At 55.4% G+C, this 7937-nt stretch overlaps 1 protein-coding gene across 4 annotated transcripts in view; it reads right to left on the reverse strand.

Moving 5' to 3' along the window:
• The window catches only part of KMT5B (lysine methyltransferase 5B), a 51513-nt gene extending 49429 nt beyond the window's left edge, over positions 1-2084 (reverse strand). For 3 of the 4 annotated variants that reach the window (XM_082659363.1, XM_082659365.1, XM_082659366.1), the window contains exon 1: positions 1659-1796. The gene's annotated coding sequence lies outside the window, so the exon portion shown is untranslated. Of the gene's footprint in view, positions 1-1658; positions 1797-1931 lie in introns of those variants that run through there. The other variant, XM_082659362.1, reaches the window with a different exon arrangement.
• Positions 2085-7937: the final 5853 nt, after the last annotated feature.

Raw genomic sequence — 7937 nt, forward strand, 5'->3', positions numbered from 1 at the left:
AACTAAGACCCAGCAAAACCAAATAAATAAATAAATATTAAAAAAAAAAGGAAAAACTAAGTATAAATCACCAAGCTCTATTAATTAGCATTTTTCATCCAGTGTCTACTGAGCACCTACTCTGTACCTGCTCTGAGCAGAGGAGATAAATAACAAGCTCACAAGAAAGCTGAGGGGAAGGTCAACAACCAAATATGATACAATGTAACAACTGCTCAGGGAACAAAGCAGAAGTGTGTCTTCTCCTGAGTGGGTCAGCCCCTGCCCTTGTGTTGTAAGAGGTCTGCAAGGGGTGTGAAGATTTATCCAGGAGGTAGCACTCTCACTGGGCCTTCCTGAAGGCGAGTATCAATCCGGGGGAGGGGATGCAGGAATGCCGGGCAGGGTGCGAGCAAAAGGCACCAGGCAGGGGAAACCACTGGGGCCCGGGCTTGGAAAGGAAGAGGAGAATGCTTAGATGACGGGCCCACACCTGTGGTGGAAGTTGCTAAACATTCGGCTACAGACTTGTACCTATAGTAAGTAACTCTTTAAGTAATCTTCCCAGTATGCACAAATTATCTGCGATTATTTCAGGCTAAACTGATTGCCCCCTCCCTTTTCAAAATATTTACGCTTTTATGACTAATCATCAGAAGTTATAGGCGTGTTCTTAATATTAAAGGAAGAAAAGCTTCAGCTAGCAACTGTTTCCTCTGATGACCCTATAAAGCCACGTTCAACTACACTTTATATCAAAATGGTTTAAATCTAAAAAGGTCCTGATGAAAAGAAGCGCAATCACAACCAATCAGTTCTTCTGCCTACCACTCTAGATAAGACTTTTCCCCCCAGGGTGAATTTCATACGGCAAGTTCTGAAAAATTAACTTCGAAGAACACATGTTCACCCCCTCAGTATTCTTAAAGTTCCCCCAGTCAATGGGTCGGAAGTAAAAGAGCTCTAACACGGGGTCAAATAAACCTAAACAGAGAGGGAGTGAGTTTCTCTGGGTCCAACGTGCTTCTCTACCATTCCAGCAAGTTGGGTCGAGTTGTCATCTTGTCAACGTTTCCCCCACTCTCATAGGTAGGGGTGACGCTGATACATCACCTTTGGATATGTGAAAAGAATCGAGTCACTCTGGGAGGACCGACGCCTTTTCTCGGGACCCGAGACGCCGGCCAACTTAGGGGGCCCGGGAGGCAAGCCCCGGCCAGGAGCCGGAGCCGCTGTCAGGGGAGGGACGGAGCGGGGCGGAGGACGGGCCCGGGAGGAAATCTGAAAGAAGGCTCGAGCCCAAACAAAAACAACCCAAAGTTGAGCGCGGCAGAGGGAGCAGATTGGGCGAGACCATTCACGGCTGCCCATTGGAGAAAAGGGAAAACAGAGTCCCCCAATCGCGAGCGGCGGGGCTGCTCCCCTCGTGCGGCCGCGGGCCGGCCCGGCGCTGCCCGGCGGCCGCTACCGCTCCCTTCCGGCGGCGGCGCCCACTGCAGGGCCCGCGCCCCCCGGCCGCCGCCGCCGCCGCCGCCGCCGCCGCGCCCCTCCCCCGACCGTCCCTCCACCCCCGAGGCCCCGGCCCTGGCCCCCACCCGGCCCGGCGCCCCCGCTCCCGCCGGCCCGCCCCCAGCCCGCCGCCCCTGCGCCCCCCGCACCGGCGCCCGCCCCCCGCTCACCGCCGGGCGCTGCCCGCTCCTCCTTGGGGCGCGTCGAGGCCCCGCCGCCCCGCCGTTGCGCTGAGGGGCCCGCGCTGCCCGGCGACACTTCCCCGTCCCCTAAGAATATTAATCACCAAAAATAATTCCAGAGAAAAATGGAGAGTAAAATCCAAGATGGCGGCCCCAGCCGCAGCACCGCCCGCTCCATCCGCTGTCGGGAAATGAGTCCCAGCCGCGGCCGGAGCCCCCCGCCCCCACCGCGCCCCCGCGCCCCCGCGCCACGGGCCTCACCTCGCCTCGCCTCTCGCGCGGCCTCGGGGTGCAAAAGGCAGCCGCTGGCCTGGGGGCTCCGCGTTCTGAGTCCTGGCGCCGCGCGTGCCGCCTCCGGTGCCTGGGCGCCCTCACCTCATAGCCCCGGAGCCTCACCGTCCGCGCCGCAGACGCGTCGCCGCCCCCGGTGAGCCGCTCGGACGCCGCCCGGGAACGGTGGAAGGACACGAAAAGGAGTTCCCGCGGCCAGGCGGAGGGACACCACTTCGGCTCGTACCGCTCTGGACGCCTCTGTTGCTTTTACGGGACCAGGGGTGGGGGGAGGCGGAGAAACCCGAGAAAGAAATGAGTTCCCCGCCGGGTGCTCCCGCGGCGGAGGAACAAAAAGCGAATTTTGAGGGGATGAGGTGAGTCGTTGCTTCGCTTCGCTCGCGGCGGAGGGATCCGTGTTGAGCAGTCGGCAGGGATCCCTCCGCTCCTCGCTGCCCTTTAAATTGCGGCTGGAGGCGGTGCCGCCGCGCGTCCCTGGGGCGCCACCCGGATCTCGGGCCACCCTACGTACCCGGGGCTCGCGAGGCCGCCTTCGACGCTCGGTCCCTGGCGCAGCTGCACCCACCGGGGACAGCCCTGGGGAATGGGCAGGCTCCTCGCCCACGGCGCCTCCCGGGTGCGCCTAGGGGAGGTGGCCCCACGGAGGCGAGCCTCTTTGTTGTGGGAATGGGTGTCATTGGAAGCAGATACACCCTTAAAGACCATGTGGGCAGCCTGAGCGTTACACCGCTTAGTGTGGGAGGGAGGGAGGGAGGGGGAGTGAGCCTGCATTAATCGGGCCACTGGCTTCCTAGTGTCAACCGGCTATTTCTTGAGCACCTACTGTGTGCCGGGCTTTCCGAGAAACGGGTTTTTCAGCTTCTCCCTCTAGTTGGGCAGTGCCGGTACCAAGAATGCAGCTCCCTCCAGGAGCTTTAGGCTGGTGGGGAAGTTGCCCAGAGGCTCACACGGGCCGGGTGCTGCCCTGCTGGGAGAGTGCGAAGCCTCGCCCTTTGGATCCTGCAGTTGATGATAATGTCTACAAAATAACGATGAGAGTAGCATGTATTACAGCCTTTACTGGATACCAGGCACCGTCCTCAAGCTTTGGTGCCCTATCTCGTTTACTCCTTACAACGACCCCCAGGAGGTGGGGACCGTTTTCCCCATTTTATACGAAGGGAAGCTGAGGCACAGAGAGGTTAGGTGACCTCTAAGACAGCCAGTCAGGGCTTGAGCCAGAGCCCTTATCCAGTACTCTGGTCAAAAGCTCAGACGTCAAGAAGTTGAGGTGGCCACAAGCTGGGCAGATGCCTAAAGGTCTCCCCCAACCGGAAGAGTGGAAAAGGGGTGGTTAGGAAAGGCGAGCCCAACAAGTGCAAAGGCCCTGGGGGCTGGGTGGGGGAGGGGTGGTAAACAGCCTGAGGCTTCCGGAGGTCCAGGGTGGTCATGCGAAGAGGAGGCGGGCAGCACAGGCCCGTACTTCTATTCCGGGAAGAGACCCACGTCTGCCATGGGTTCCTGCCACCCCCAGGGCCTGGCACAGAGTAGGCACACCAGAAAGGATGCTTCAGTGGAGAGCGTGGATGACCACAAGGTCTGTGGTGCAATGAACACCGAGCACCAACACAAGCGCTTACCCCATTTTCCCTCCTCCTTGACCTTGGGTGGCAGACATGATGCTTATTACCCCTTCCACAGATGGGAAACTGAGGCCCAGTGATTTGCTGAGGGCATGTATCTAACAAGAGGTGAAGGGAGGTCTAGATCTTACAAAACAGAGCTCCTCCCGTTGCCCTCCCCCTCCCCCCTGGGGAAGCCCACCTGGTGGGGTTGGTGGGTTTGGGGGTACAGAGCCTTCACCACCCTTCCGGTAAAGCAGGTGCAGGCACGTGGCCCTGCACCCTCTGCTCTTTAAAAGCTTCCGGGTCATCTGTGACGTCAGAAATTGCCTTGCCACGTTCCTCTCTGCAAGCACAAGTAACGAATGATTGCTTTGGTTTTATTCGCTTCTGATTTATCGCTAAACTTTCTTTCCAAGATTTTCATAGTGTTTGGCTCTAAATACTCAAATTGCATCCCACTGAGACTGCCTTTGCCACCCTGTTTCCTCCCTGGATGCCCAAGGGAGGAGAGCACAGTGGGCACCACAGCCCTGTGTGCATCCCCCTGGGTCTCGGTGCCTAGGCCCCAAGTCCAGCCATGCCCGGGCAGCCCTTCACAGCCCCAAACGTCAATGTCTTCCCCACTCCAAGCTTTCCAGAGTCCACCCCGACAGTGACCCCTGAGGCTGACACCCAAACCCTGACTCTGAAAAGCCCCCAGACTCCCAAGACATTGGCACTCCCACTCACTAGCCCTAAGTGCCGAGCACCAGGCCAAGCGTTCTGGGTGCAAGGGAGCAGGCTGGGGAAGGGCGGGGAGGCAGATGGGCGAACCCACACACAGGTTCCTCTGGCTCCCCGGTTCTGGTTCTGTCCCTCCCCCATGCCCCCTGCACTGCTGCTCCTCCAGCCTCAGCTGAGAGGCCCAGGGTGGCGGGAGCTCTCTGCAGAGCCAAGCTGGAGCTCAGGACCTAGATGGGGCCACGCTGAAGGGAGGCCAAGGCTGAGCTGGGAAGAGGCCACAGCCCAGAGCGGCCCTCCTGGGGGAGACTGGAAATTCGACTTCCCCACAGGGAGTGTGGCCAGCTGGAGGCCTCCTCCTGCCAGCTGGCAGAGGAGGGGGGATGGGGGACAGGAAGTAGTGTGGCCAGGCACCTGCCCAGCCCCCACGTGACAGGAGCCATTGGCGTTTACACTGAGAAGCCGCTGGATGCCCCAAGTGGAGGTGCTAAGCCACAGAGGCCGTGGGACCCCACCAATCCCGGACAGAAGGAAAGGTGACGACTCTAAAGGAAGACTGAGTTGGCGGAAGGGGCCCAGGCCAGCCCCGGAAGTGCCAGGAGTGCCAGCCCAGCCCGGAGCTGACCTGGGAGCCACACCCTTGCCAGGGTGTGGGCTGAGGCCACAGAGTCTCTTCCAGTCCCCCCAGTAGGGCCCAGGGGCACCTCAGAGACCTAACCTGATCCCACCAACCCTGCATCACTCTCCAACTCCCCTTCTCCAAATACCAGGTTCACCCAGCAGCTGGCTGGCAGGGATTTACTTGCTGGAATCCTGTGCCCACAGCAGGCTGGCCCACAGGTCTTGCTGAGCCCAGAATTCCAGGCTGGGTGGCGAGTGGCTTCTCATTGTTAAGTGATATCTTGGCTTTCAGACTCTGCACTCGTGTCTCCCCCACACTCCGTCCCCCACCCCTGCCCTGAAGGCAGAGCTGTTCTGATGAAAGCAGGTGCCCGAGTAGGAGGCGGGGGAAGAGGGTTGGGGACATACCCAGGATGGTGCCGGGGACCTGTCTGGTTGGCTGCGGCTCCCGCACCACCTGCCTGAGCACTGCTACGCCCGCTGCACCATCCTTGCCCCTCCACTGCCCACCCCTTCCTTAATAGATGAGGAAAGGTCGAGTGACCTGCCCAAGACCAAGTCAACACAAGCAACAGCAGCCAACTTTATGGCAGCTCTGAATAGGGGCTTGGCGTGAGTCTGACCTGGGTTTGAATCCCAGTTCCACGTGATTTGGGGCAAATGATGCAGCCTGTCTACACACCAACCCCTCAGCTGTGCAAAGGTGCCAGTCCTTGGACCTGCCTAAGTAGTCTCATTCGTAGCTTTAAAATCGCTTATGTACTGAAGATGCCCAAAATCCCATCTACGGCCTGCATGTCTCTGAACTTCTGACACCACGCTTAGGTGTTTAATAGACATTTCAAATATAGCAAGGCTAAAATTGAAAACACACACACACACACACACACACACACACACACACAAACACTTCCACCTCTCAGAGAGATATTCTTCCCATTGCTCAGGTCCAATACCTAGCTTTTATTCTCCCTTAATGTCCTGTGTGTTTTGTTTGTTTATTTTGTTTTCTCCTTAGTACACATCACCATCTAGCATCCTGTATCTTTTACTTATTCATTGCATGTACTGACTGCATCTCTTCCAGGCTGTAAGTTCCTTGAGGGCAGGGGGCTTTGTCTGCCTTGTTCACTGTTCTATACTCAGCATTCAGAACAATGCCTGGAGAACTGGTACAGAGGCTTAATCCATGAAGACTAATGCTAACCTTCCAGGATTGCTACAGGGATAAAAGGAGGTGTAAGCAGGTTTTTAACCACTCTCCTCTTTCTGGGGCTCAAGCTCACGTCGAGGAGTTTTCTCCGCCACCCACCCCCGCAAGTGCGCAAACTTCCCTGCCTTTCAAGCTCAGGGCTGCCCTGGGCTTTGTATCTGCCTGGGGCAACCCCTTGGGCCCCGGGAAGAGCCCTGTGCCCCTGAGGGGTGGTACTCTGTCGGGTTCCCACCACCAAAAAGGAGCCCAGCCATAGCCACCCCTGTCCTTTCAGACACACCTGGAATAAACACAGAGAGGACCAATGACAGCTGAAAAACTGGTTTCCTCAAGGGCGGGGAAAGCTTGCTCTTATTATCAGTCAATAATTTCAAACTCACAGGGAGGTTCCAAGTATAGTGCAAAGAATTTTATTTTCCTAACTGTGAGCTGTTGCCGAGACGCTCCGGGACTTCTGAGCAGAGTAGGGTGTGTTTCCAGGCAGCTGAGATTTCCTCTGACAAAACCAGGTAACTAGGATCAAAATCGAGAAATTAACGTTGGTGGGTGGATGCCAAGATTTCATCTTCACACCATAGTCAAGTTTTCCCAATGACCCTAGTAATGTCCCTTATAGCAAGGGAGCTTGTCCGGAGCCCCAAGTTACCGTGGTTGTTGGGGGTTCAGCTTCCTTCACTCTGGAGCAGTTCCTCACCCTTCCCTTTAATTGCATGACTTGGGCAATCCTGAAGGTTACAGAGCAATTATTTTGTAGTACATCCCTCAGTTTAGTTTTTTTCTGATAGTTCTCCGTGATTAGATTAAGGTCAGGTGCCTTCGGCGGGAACGTCACAGAAGCAAGGCTGTGTTTTTCTCACTGCATCCTCTCAGGTGGCGAGGGATTTCAATTTGACCCATAACCAATGATACTCACTTGGGTCCCTTAAGGAGCGTGTGCCAGGCTTCTCCACTGGCAAGTCACTTGTTTTCCCTTTGTAATAAGTAAGTGTTCTGTGGAGAGGAACTTCGGGAGGATGTACACGTTCGATTTCTCATCAAACTTTCAAAGTATTAATATATTTACATCAGTATGGACTTATGGGCTCTTATTTTGTTACATAGTTATAATCTGTGTTCCTCTCCCTCCCCCTCACCCCCCCTTCTCTCTCTCTCCAAAGATATTTATGACAGCTTTATCTATAATAGCCCCAAACTGGAAACAATGCAAATGCTAACCAGCAAAAGAATGGATAGACAAAGTGTGGTCTATCCACGCAATGAAATCCTACGCAGAAATAATAATGAATGAGCTACACATGGATGAGTTTCAAAACCATTACGTTGCAGTTAAAGAAGCCAGAAGCTAGAGTACAAATTGCTTGATTCCAAGCATACGATGTCCTAGAAGAGAAAGAAACTGATCTATGGGGATAGAAATCTGAAACATCATTTGCCTCCGGGCAGGTGGGATTGACCAGGTAGGGACGCTTTCTGGTGTCGTGGAAACATCCTATATCTGGGGCTGGTTGCCTGGGTATGTACAGTTTAAGTCTAAGTTCTGTACAAATTACTGAATGTAAATTATACACTCAAACAAAAGAGGAACAATCTGGAAAAAAAAAAAGCGAATTGAACTGGGCTACTGCTCAAGGGAGACCTCTCCAATTTTTCCAGGACTTGTCCTGTGGTTGAGTAAATTTTGCAAAATAGTGTTTCCTCGGCCGTTCCCCAGACATTGCTTCTGGGAGTGACCCAGGTTCAGAGGAGTGCACGTTCCAGGTTCAACGTGCAGGTGAGGGACCTGAAGATTCTTGCTCAGCCGTCTGGCACTGTTAGACC

Source organism: Grampus griseus, assembly GCF_964374135.1.
Source record: "Grampus griseus genome assembly, chromosome: 8".
Taxonomy (NCBI): domain Eukaryota; kingdom Metazoa; phylum Chordata; class Mammalia; order Artiodactyla; family Delphinidae; genus Grampus; species Grampus griseus.